This window comes from Leptonychotes weddellii, chromosome 6 (assembly GCF_054177405.1).
Source record: "Leptonychotes weddellii isolate Sample4059 chromosome 6, ASM5417740v2, whole genome shotgun sequence".
Classification (NCBI taxonomy): Eukaryota; Metazoa; Chordata; class Mammalia; order Carnivora; family Phocidae; genus Leptonychotes; species Leptonychotes weddellii.
In genome coordinates, this window is record NC_138374.1 from 115,358,974 (window position 1) to 115,370,775 (window position 11,802).

Genomic DNA, 11,802 nt, shown 5'->3' on the forward strand with positions numbered 1-11,802 from the left:
GTAGACGGTAGAATCAAGAATTCAGTCGAAACTTGTTTGAGGCCAAAATTCATAGTGTTTTTCCCATCCCATAGAATGGGACCCAGGCAGGGCGCCTGGGTGGCTCAGTTGGTTAAGCGACTGCCTTCGGCTCAGGTCATGATCCTGGAGTCCCGGGATCGAGTCCCGCATCGGGCTCCCTGCTCAGCGGGGGGTCTGCTTCTCCCTCTGACCCTTCCCCTCTCATACTCTCTGTCTCTCATTCTCTCTCTCGCAAATAAAAAATAAAAATTAAAAAAAAAAAAAGAATGGGACCCAGGCACATCCCAGTTTACCGAAGTGCAAGCTGACATTGGTGATTACCCCAATACACTTCCACATTCTCCCCCCACACCCCAAAACACTTCTTCATCTCCCAAGCCACTCAAAAGCAAGCAAATAATAAACAAGGAAAGAACAAAAGACGACCCACCGTTTTGCAGATAAGAGGACCAAATGACCAATTGTCTAAATGGGTGAAGAGGAGTGGGAGATACAGGCTTTCCGTTATGGAATGAGTAAGTCATGGGAGTAAAGGGCACAGGGAATCTGGTCAATGCTTTCGTACTAGCATGGTAGACAACAGATCATAGCTACACTTGTGGTGAGCACAGCATAACACAGAGAGAAGTTGAATCCCTATGTTTTACACCTGAAACAAATGTCACATCGTGTGTCACCTATACTCAAATGAAAACATAAAAAAGAGAGAGAACCAATGACCAGAGGGGAAAAATGACTTGTCTGGAGTCACACAGCTAGTCAGTGGCAGAAGTGGGACTAGAAACTAGAGGCCCGTCCCAGGCTCCCACTCCAGTCCTCTCTCCAGACTGAGGCACAACCAGTCTACCTCCAGGGAAGGAAATCCCCCAGCCTCCCCGTTCCAATCTCTCTCCAATTGGTCCATTCCTTTCCAAGCCTTGGATTGCTTTCCTTAAGTGAAATAACCTATTGAAAGCACATAATAGGCACCAAAAATTATTATTCTTTCTCTTACCTGAACAAGTGAAACAGCCTTCTAACGAGGTCTATCTCCCCGCTGACCTCTAAAGCATCCACGCTCCACTGTCAAGATAACCTTGCACAATGGCTGTGTTCGTGTCATCCTTCTAAGGAAAAGGTTTCTGTCTCTCCCCTTCCTTATCAGACCTTCAAGACTCCCCACCCTAAGTCCCAGCCCAGTTCCCTGCATGCCCCCCAAATGCGGATGGTTATTAACCATTTCCCAGGGCCACGAGTTTTCCCACAAATCTTCAGTCATGCTAGTGCTTTCTGGAATATTCTCTGCCTCGCCCTCTACAAGTGCCTGCTCTTCTATTTGAGGCTTCTCTCATCTCCTATGACTGAAAGTGACTTTTGCTCTCTTTTTGAACATCTCTGAACACATACAGCATTTGTATTGTTTTGCATTATTCCTACTAGTGATTAAACATAATTTTTATCCACGTGGGTGATTTATAGTTACAAAGCATTTTCAGAGACATAAGCCCATTAATCTAAGAATAAAAATTACCTCTTATTTATCTTTGTCTTCCCCACGATGCTCAACACAATGTTTTACACCAGGGACAGAGCTGTTAAGTACTGTGTTTGGAGGGTGGTCAGACCAACCCAGAGCAGAACATTTAACACCCCCTTGCTGTAGGATTAGATTCTGAATGCGGAAGGCAAAACTGTAGTTTATTTTTCCAGGTTGATACCCCATAGCATTTACTACTCTCAGAGTTTAGAGGTCCCCAAAATATTAAGCACCCTGGTCCTAGCTTCTATACTTCTCTGAAATGCTGCCTCAGATTATAGCAGGTCTTGGAGTGAGACAACTGCCTCATAGTAAGCTTATAGGATAACCCTGCTCCATAAAGCAGTTCATCCATTCACCTGCAGTTTCTGGAGTACAATGTGGTTACCTCAAGGTCATGGACCATACTGAATTTAATTTTGTATCCCTATAACACAATTATAACAACCACCATTTACTAAGCCCTTACGAAGTATCAGGCAGTGTTCTGGGTAGTTTATTAACGAACTCACTTCATTTTTAACCACAGCCTTTTTTTCCCTGGTACTATCATGTTCCCCGTCTTACAAATGAGGGAAAAGAAGCACAGAGAAATTAAGTAACTTTCTCAAGATCAAACAAGTAGTACGTGCGAGAGCCAGGCTTTGAACCCACGGAATCTGGCCCCAAAGCCATACTCTTACCTATATACTGAATTTATACTGCCCTTCGGTTGATGAATCAATGAATATAAGAATGAGGGAACAGAGGCACTGAAGATGTTTTCGTTGAAGAATTGACCAACCATTAATTAACCCACCTTTTGCCTCTACCCTATGTTACCCGTAGGACTATCCCAAGAGTCTTTCTCAAACTTTCCCTAAGTTCAGCCAGAGTTTGTCTATGAGGAATTCCCTGATCTACCAGTATAGAATCCCTGTCAGCAAAATAAAGAAGCGTGATTTAATTTATTCTTAGTGAACTAAGGTCTCCCAGAACATAAACTCCAAAAGGACAGGGACTGTGTCTTCTTCACTCCTGTGCACTAAGGAGAGCGTCAGGTACATTGTGAAAAAAACAATAAAATACAAACTCCTTCATTGGCTCTGGCCAGATTAAAGTACTTTCACTTCACCTGCTTTTTGCCTTTCACTTCGTCCCCCAGCCCAATTTCTACTCATTGTTCTGATCTCGGCTAACACTGAATTTCTTCCAGGAAGTCTGACTACCCCAAATGCCCCACTTACGAGTTTCCAAAGCATCCCACACTCCCCCACCCACACACCCACCCCACAGTCTATTTACTTGTCTGTATTCCCCACTCAACTGTAAGTTCTGGAAGGCTCTCTGTCCTCATTACTGAAAGCACTAGAAGTCATTAGTAAGCCCTCAAAAACATCTGTTGAATGAATGAATGAGTTCTTTTTAAACATTATCTGAGAGACTTATCTCCCTTTGTGACCATAGCTTCTTCCACAAAAGACTTTGAGAACAACCCTTTCTGTTGTCAACTGACTCTTGGGGAAACCCCATCTCATTCAGAACTTGGGCCTCATCGACACTTTTCTCTCAGAGGTTCCTTACAGGGGAACACCAAAGATAGAAACACAGATGCTGGAAGTACCCGGACCTGGACGCAAACTTCGGTTCTTCTCTAATTATCTTTGGCATGTTTCTTAATCTTCGTTCGAATCAAACCTAATCGAAATCTCAGCTCTCCCACTGATAAAGGGGGAAGACACATTTCCTTTCTTTCTTTTTCTTCCTTCCTTTCTTCCTTTCTTTCTTTCTTTCGAGTAAAGCGATAGAAGTTTATTAAGTGAAGATACAGAAAAAGCTCTCAAGAGTGAGAGGGGTCCTAACAGGGTTGCCCGGGGGAAGACACATTTTCATCATCATGGTTTCCTCCAAGGTTAGGGGAAGGGGAAAGTAAAGATAAGGTCTGAAAAGTTACAGGTGGACAACACCTGAAACTAATATAATACTGTATGTTAACTAACTGGAATTAAAACAAAAACTTAGGGGGAGAAAAAAGAACAAAAGCTAAAAAAAAAAAAGAAGAAGAAGAAAAGAAAAAGAAAGAAAAGCTACCAGTGGACAGGCAATGCTGCTGGCTATTCTTCATCACACGCTCTTGCCTTTCATGGTCCTTGAACTTCCGCTCAGGTGGCTCCCTTTCGCCTTGTGTGCCAGAACCATCTGTAACAGTGTCGTCAAAATTGCCCTTCAGAGAATTTGCCAACCCTTTGGAACCACTCTATCTTTCAAAGTCTCTTGTCAGGGAATTATATCTATCCTTTCTCTTAATTTAAAAAAAAAAAAAAAGCCTTCTTGAAGTCTACAGCGGAAACATGAAATCCTGGCCATAATATTCTGGGGGGAGAATAATATGTCTTTTCCCAGCTTCCCATAATACCCAATTTGCAAACAATCTCTCCTTTTGGGGTCAGAGTTAAACACACTCTAATGGTGCTCCTTATCAGTTTAACTTCCTTTATTTACCCTTAGGAAGACGTAACAGCATGGGGAATCAGGAACATGGCAGACGCTCTGCTTCCAGCAAAGACGGGCTCTCAAGAGATGTCTCAATGGTGGAAGAGCCCCATTATTACACTCACCTGTGTTCTGGGTTCGTTTGAGACCTAAGGCAAGAAAGCTCGTATCTATTTCTTCTCCCTCGCAAGGGACGCTGTAGCATTTCCTCAAAACGGAATCTTCTTGGTTCTTTCCTCTTTTCCCCTCACCCTGTGCTTCTGGTTTGCTGCCAAGGGTACCAACTACACTAAGAGAGAAGAACTTGGCTGACGAGGATGCCTCCATGAAAGTTTACCCCTGGTGGGCCTGGCCAACCAGCCATGTTGAGCTCTCATTCCTGACACCCACCTCCATTTGGGGAGGATACAGGGAGAGGAGATGAAGTAGGATCTAGCCTTTAGGACAGGCCCCTCAGGAGCAGAGGCTTAGGGCACACAAAGCGGTGTAGGAAGAACTGCCAAGAAGAAAAGAAAGCACTGCCACCCAGGAGATCAATCTTGCGGTGACTACTAGGGTTGGTTGGCTGGAGAGAGAGAAAGGTGCAGGAAGAAGGGAATGGGACAGTGTTTTCAGGAAGGAATAGAGGCAGGAGTGATAAAGCGTTGATGAAAGGAAAACATTTTCTGGAGAGGCAAATGATCTCTGGCTCCTCTTGGAAATACTACAGAGCCTCTGTGGGGTGAGACTTCCTATGGGAAGTATTCCCAGAGGAAGGAAGGAATTGCTGGATTCCTTTAGCCACAGGTTCTGTGTTCTGCCTCAGGAATATTGAGAACCTCTTTCCTCTTCCTTCTCCTGACCTTGAGGGCCTCTGCCCTGCAACACAAACAGTGTCTTATGTGTCCTTAAGGTCTTTAACCAACATAGGAGTTTGGAGGGAGTGAATTCCCCAACAATGAAGTCACGGGCAGGGTCTGCACACGGTTGTGAAGGGCCAAAAGATAGGTCCTGTCATTGGTCATATTGTGATCTAGGGGGCAAGGGTAAAGTTCCACCACCACTAGTAACTGTGTGACCTTGGGAGAGTCACTCCTCCTCAGGGAAATGATCTCCAAAGTCCTTTCCAGTTCTAAAGCCTTATGGGGTCATAGGATGTGCAAGAATAACAGTCTCCTAAGTTTCATTTTATAAAACAGACACAAAATGAAGCACATATAGAAATACTAAAATGAAAGATTTGCCTCAATTTTCCAGAGTACCGCAAGTCCCAAACCTCTTATTAATGTTGCCCAGAAGGGAGCAAAATTACTTGATTTGATTACCCCCACTCTTCTCCTTACACTGAGGTAGGGATATGAATGGGAAAGCAGAGAAAGGCCGGTAAGGCAGGAACCCAAGGAATTCACATACATGTGCCTTGACCCCCAAACACCTGGGAATTAAGGAGGTGCTATGCTGGGCCCCGGCCCTTGAGAACTTTTTTTTTTAAGATTTTATTTATTTGACAGAAAGAGAGACACAGCAGGGGGAGTGGGAGAGGGACAAGCAGGCTTCCTGCTGAGCAGGGAGCCCGATGCAAGGCTCGATCCCAGGACCCTGGGATCATGACCTGAGCCGAAGGCAGATGCTTAACGACTGAGCCACCCAGGTCCCCAGAGCACTTTATTATCCAAGGACTGTCCCAGTCTGGTGACTTGTCACGGGCGTTCAAGTCAGGGAATCCAGTATGCATGAATTCTGTACTCTGCTACCCCTTTCCGTCCTCCCAAGACCTGATATCATCCTCACAGTGGCATCGAGGTTATGAGCACAGGATCTGGAATGAAACAGCCTCCATCAAATCCCTCCTCTGTCATTTACTAGCTGATTGACATCAGTAAATGTTAGCTGTTATATTATCTGCCAGCTCAGCACTACCCTGTCTATGGACAGTAGCCCGCCTTTGGGGGGTGTTTCCCCACTTCCCTACAGATATCATTAAGCAGCGTCTCCTTCTCTCCTAGCTCCCATCCTGCCAACCCTTTTTAAAGAGAAGTAATTCCCCCCCCAAAAAAGAAAAGTAACCCAAGAAATAGCTACCTTGGTATCTGCACATCATGCTTCCCTTGTCCTATGTTCCAGAACATTCTCTATTCTGTCCCTTTCTCCCACCCCTTTCCCAACCCCCACCAGCTCTCCCTCCCTTGTTGCAAGGCTACACACGTTGGTATAGTACTCTGCAGTTTCCAGAGTGCTTTTGCACACATGATTTTATTCAGTTTATGGTAAGCAGTGTATTTCATCTTTAAAGCAATCTTGTGAGCCAAGGGTATTTCCCCCCATTTTACAGATATGCAAACTAAGTCTTAGGTTCATAAGTTGTCCATGCTCACACAGCTAGGAAGTAAGTCATACCGGGACTCAAAGCCAAGCCTCCTGACCCCAAACCCACCCACTATTTTCTCTACTACTCCACATTATCATGTCCAAGTTCACATCCTGGGAGCGCAAGGAGCCTGAAGTTTATGGCCAGCCACAAACCCCTCCAAGGGAACACAGTTCTCTCATTTTCCTCCCTGCTGGCTGTGGCATGGCTGTCCAGGCTGAAGGACCATACACGAGGTACCTGCAAAGCACCGGGCCAGGTACCGTGAGGAAACCAGAAAGGGGACCAAAGGCCCACAAGGCTGTGGGGTGTCTGCTAGAGGGCCACTATGTCATGGCAAAGACCAAAACATTCCAGGTCACTGGGCAGTCCCAAAGGAGCACCCCAGAGAAAATCCTGAGGCCCCAGATCCACTGAGCCTTCCTCAACCCAGCATACCCATGGGCCTCCCTCACTGATGCTTCCAGGGAGAGGAAAGTGCACAAACTCCCTTCTGGCCAGGGCTGAGAGCTTGATCAAATTCAGACACACACACCCATGCACACTCAGCAGTAAATTCAGAGCCATGGAAATCAAACCTTGAGCTCACCCAAAGGCCAAAGGAGAAGCAGTCCAGGGCTCTGGCTCACAGCCCCATCTCCTCAAATGCTAGATGCCAGGCAGAGCTATAAAATGTGCCTCTACTTCATTTTTCCATGGACACAACCCCAGATGGGACTGCCAGGCTCTGGAGGAGATGCAGTTCTGAAGCCTCATAACCTCTCTGCTGTAGGATGCACAGCTGGACTTGGGGAAGGAGGAATATTTGGGGATCAGGTTTGCCACCCCCTGGAACGTTTCTCTCCCAATATCTTTCCAAGGCCTAGTGCTGGGGTGGAGTAAGTTTTCATTCAGCAACTGATACAGGGTTGGAATTCAGTGCAAATTGCTTACATCTGCTTGGCCACATCCCAGACAGGTAGTTTAGAGAGAGAAGGAGGAGCAGCGTTGGCTCACTTCTGGAAGCCCGGGTAGCTGTGTGCTCAGGAATCTGGTGCCATGCTGGGGCCAGCCAGCCCAGGGTACAAAATTCCCCAACGGAATTGGGGGGGCGGGGCAGGGGAGAACATCAGGGCAGCAGGAGACAATAGAGATTCCATCCCAGGCGTGGCTGGTGGGTCTGGGACAGGGAAGCCACAAAGACCCCGCAAGGGGGTGGGGACGAAGGGCCTCGAGGCGCAGGAGCAATGGCAGGTTCTTCACACACACACACACACACACACACACACACACACACACCCCACACCACCCCCCCTTAGGCAACCAGGGTGTGTGCACTAACCTCATACAATTGGTAATCTCTTCTCACAACACGGGAGCTTGCCAAACCCCTTGGCTCCCCACCCTACCCCACCCCAGCTTGGCAGCGTCCCCCGGGCTTCCTGCTGCTGCGATTGCTCCCCAACATCAAAGCCGCCGCTGTCGGGAGCTGAGAACGAGAGACGAGTACCAGCCAGGAGAGCAGCGACTCCCCGGAGGGCCCGGAAACTCAGGCCTGAGGGTCCCTCTCTCCCGGCTCCAGCTTCTCCTGGTGCTGCAGTACCCTTATAAGGCAGAAGCCAAGTCTGCCCTCCGTCTGGCTAAAAAATGTATATATTCCCCAGGCTAGATGCTGACTTTTCACCCACTGCAAGAGAAAGCGCCACCCCCACCACCCCCACTCCGGGGCAGGTTTTGCTTTTTATTTCTTATCTTAAACAAACAACCCCCCCAAACCATCGGTTGGCTCAGATCGTCTTGCAGCTGGGAGCCAGGAAGTGTGTTGAGAGGGAAAGGAGTGGGAAGGGGGTGCCCGGGGGCCCGAGACGCCCCGAAACTGCTGGTGCGGGGTGGCGACGGGAGTCGGCAACCTGCAGGGCGCCGCGGGCTGGAGCTCTCGCTGCCACCGCGTCCGCGGCTCGGCCGGCCTCCGGGAACCCGCGGCTCCTTCCATTGTTGCAGCTCGGCTGTTGCCATGTTGGAGGGAGAGCCCCTTGACCTCCGCTCCGTCCACTCCGCCGGCCATCCGCAGAGCCGCGGCGGGCGCTCCCGGCCCGGTGCGCGTCCTACCTGTGCTCGCTGCGGGCTTCCGTGCGAGACCCGACGTGGCGTGTGCTCGGCGACGCGGGCTGCCGGCTCCGCAGCTCCAGGCGTCCCCAGCACCCGGGCGCGCCGGCCGCGCACCGCCCGCGCCCGGGCCGCTCCCCTCTCCGCGCTGCTCGCCGCGAGCGCCGGCCCTGGGGCCCCCACCCCGGGGCGGCGGGGAAGGCAGGAAAGGGCGCGGGACAGGCTCCGGGGGCGCGGGGGAGCCCTCCGGGCCCCGAGCGTGCGCGAGCCCGCAGAGTCAGGCCACCCCGGGTGAGACAATAGCGGGAGCAGCGGGCGGGAGCGGAGAAGCCATCTCCCGGAGAGCCGGCGCACTGCACGGCGACGCGAGGCGCGGCCAGCCCCGGCCTGGACAGGCAGCCGCCCGGCCGCCCGCTCCAGCCCGCAGCGCCGAGTCGGCGGCGAGCGCGAGGGCGGGGCGGGCCCCGGAACCCTGACCGCCCTCCACCTCTCCCTCCCGCCGCCCGCCGCCCGCCTCCCTCCCTCCCTCCCTCCCTCCGCCGCCACTCGCTCCCTCCCTCCCGGCGGGGCCGCGGGGGAGAGCGGCGCGCGGGCGTCCGATTGTGCTCGGGGACTGCAGACGGCGCTGCCGCTTCCCACTTGGGTGAGGTTTCTGCAGATGGTCGTTACTTTTCCCTGCGGGGACCCCTTTGCTCCGTGTCAGATGAATGCCAGGTCGCTCTGCTGAAAAGGACCCACTGAGGGTTCGAGGACTTCCCCCCTGCGTTACTAGGATTGCGACGCCTGCAAAAGCCCCTACCTTGAGGGCGGAGGTGGGGGTAGGGGGGAAGCTGGCTCGGGGCTGAGCAATCAGCCGTGTAAGTGTTTCTGTCCGCCCGAGTGCCTCGTCCGACCTGAACCCCAGAGAATAGCAATCCTGAGGGGGAGGGGTGGGAGAGGGTCCTCCAACCCAACCATGGTAGGGAAAAAACCCACTTCGTTCATTCAGTTGGTTATGTTTAAGATTTTGACTCCACGTGCTTTCTTTTGAGCAGTGGTCTCTAGAAGAATTTTCCTAAAGACTCCCGCCCACCGCAAAAAAAGAACAACCAAGAATTGGCCAGCTCCTCATTTGCATTTGCTTTACCTAGTAACTAAGATCTCTGATCTCAAAGTACAATTTCCTCAAAACTTGAATTTGTTCTCCCCCAGGGCCCTCCTTCCTTTCTGGCCGGTCTGTGAGGATCAACACCTGGTTCCCAGCCTCCCTCCCCTGCAGTTCCCCTTCAGGTATCAGGGTCTCCAGGCTCCCAGCCTCCTTCAGAAGCCTGGGACTCCCCAGCCAGGGTTCCCATGGAAACGTCTGCCAATCTACCCCTTTCCTGGTCTCAAGGAAATATTTGTTAAAATGCTACTATTTCAGTCTGTTTAGGGTTTACTAGAGTTTAAAAAAAAAGTCAGAAAGACTTTTTAATAAGATATCGGGCCTCTAAAATTTCCTTAGTAATACAAAACTGTGAGAAAAGCCAACACAATTCCTAGATTCATAAAATTATAGAATTTGAAGAGACTCCAAAGTTCAGTAAGAGGATATTTATTAGGAAGGGAATTTGACTAACCAGAAGAAGTCCTACAGGGGGACAAAGCAATATAAAGAGCGAGTTCCTGATTGAGAAAGATTTCTTGGGATATTGTTTTGTTCTCATATAAGATGAAATCTGAGCAAATGCGAAGGACCCCTAATTGCAGGCAACCCTGAGTGAGACCACAGGGAGGAGAGGGGAGACCCAAGCCTGTGTTTCTCCTCTCTACCCTCTGCCATGTGACCTTGGGTAGTCCACCCTCTGAGCATCAGTGATAATATCAGCTCCTAATCCTCGAGAGCCACAGGGGATAAAAACACACATTCATTCACTCACTCATTCACCACTTGTTCACAGTGCAAATATGTGTGACCCTTACGGTGTGCCTGTCATCAGGCTAAGTCAGAGGCCTGAGAGAACAGAGTGGCCTAGGGGCCATCAGTATGTCTCTTGCCGGAGTGAAAATTTCCCAAGTGGAGAGCTAACAGGAGATAAGCCTGGGTCACTTGGTTGAACATCTTATCAAAGGCTCTACAATGCACTTTGGTAGGGAGAAAAAATTTTCTTATAAGAGAAACCAGGGCATGCCAAGAAGTTTAGATTTTGTTCCGCGGGTGACAGAGAACTCAGGGTGTAGACAAGTGGAGCTGGGAGTGATATGATCAGAAAAACCTCCTGGCATATTACACAGGAGGATTTGGAAGATGCACTCTGTGTCTTCCCATTGTCCCTGCAGACTCAGTGTTGGCCATCCAGCTTCCTAGCAGAGGGTGGCCACTGGGAGCCCTGGCAGAAGATTGGAAGGAAGGAGGTTGAATAGATCTGGATATTCGCTTCTCAGGATTTCCCTCTTTTTGGAGTCCCTGTGGGCTGGCTGCCACCCTCAACCAAAGTTCACAGCTCCCTCTGGGTGGTTCCCTCTCCCCGCCCCCACCCCCAACTTTCTCAATTCAGATATCTCAATTACCTTCTCAGGCCTGGGAGTGGAAACTTGATTTCCTGCTGGCCCCAATGTGCTGCACACTATTCTATCCTACACTCCTCACCCGCATCCACTGCCTTATATTTCTCCTTTCCATTAATTGCCAAGCTTCTAGGAAGAAGCTCCAATATCTTCATGTGTCTCTTTTATTCCTTAAGCCACTGGAGCCTCTGGGTTTAACTGTGACTGTTCTCACACCACACACAGCTTTCCTTTACCCTGCTGACCCTTTGTAAATTGTCTCTTCAAATTGGAGTGTATCATTTGCTTCCTGCCACGTTAGGAGTACAGGCCGAGAGCTCACGGAGGCCACGGCTACATTCAGAGTGCAAGATCAGAGAATCTCAAAACCCGGCCAGGGCTGTGGCCGTGGGGATAAAAAGGAAAGGACAGATACAAGCAATGGTTAGGAAGTCAAATCAATAATATTTGATAATATATTGAATGTAGGCAGCTGGAGGAGGGATCTAGAATCACTGTCCATTTGATGCCTTAGGAATTAGTGGCAAGTCATGCCATGCACCAAGTGGGGGGACTATAGTAAGACAGGGCCCAGGTGTTGGGGGAGCAAACATGAGTTTCATTTTGACATGTTGGGTTTGAGGTAGCTGTGGAATGTTTAGGTGAGGATGTCTAGAAACTAAAGTCAGAGCAGAGGTGTGGACAAGTAAGGGCAATTTTGGACTCTTCAGATCATGGATGGTCAGTGAAGCTGTGGGCATGCGTGAGATTACCCAGGTGGGCACATACAGAGGAAGACCCCTGCCAAAGAAGTTGAGAAGAAACAACCAAGTTGGTAGGGAAAACCTGCGACCAC

The 11,802-nt window shown here is 49.7% G+C and overlaps 1 protein-coding gene across 6 annotated transcripts in view; it reads right to left on the minus strand.

Moving 5' to 3' along the window:
- The window catches only part of PIK3C2B (phosphatidylinositol-4-phosphate 3-kinase catalytic subunit type 2 beta), a 63,823-nt gene extending 54,944 nt beyond the window's left edge, over positions 1 to 8,879 (minus strand). Inside the window, exons 1-2 of one of the 6 annotated variants that reach the window (XM_081825060.1) lie at positions 6,946 to 7,617; positions 3,608 to 4,158 (exon numbers count right to left, since the gene is read on the minus strand). The gene's annotated coding sequence lies outside the window, so the exon portion shown is untranslated. Of the gene's footprint in view, positions 1 to 3,607; positions 6,040 to 6,945; positions 7,618 to 8,444 lie in introns of those variants that run through there. The other 5 variants (XM_081825058.1, XM_081825059.1, XM_081825061.1 and 2 more) reach the window with 5 other exon arrangements.
- Between the last annotated feature and the right edge of the window lie 2,923 nt (positions 8,880 to 11,802).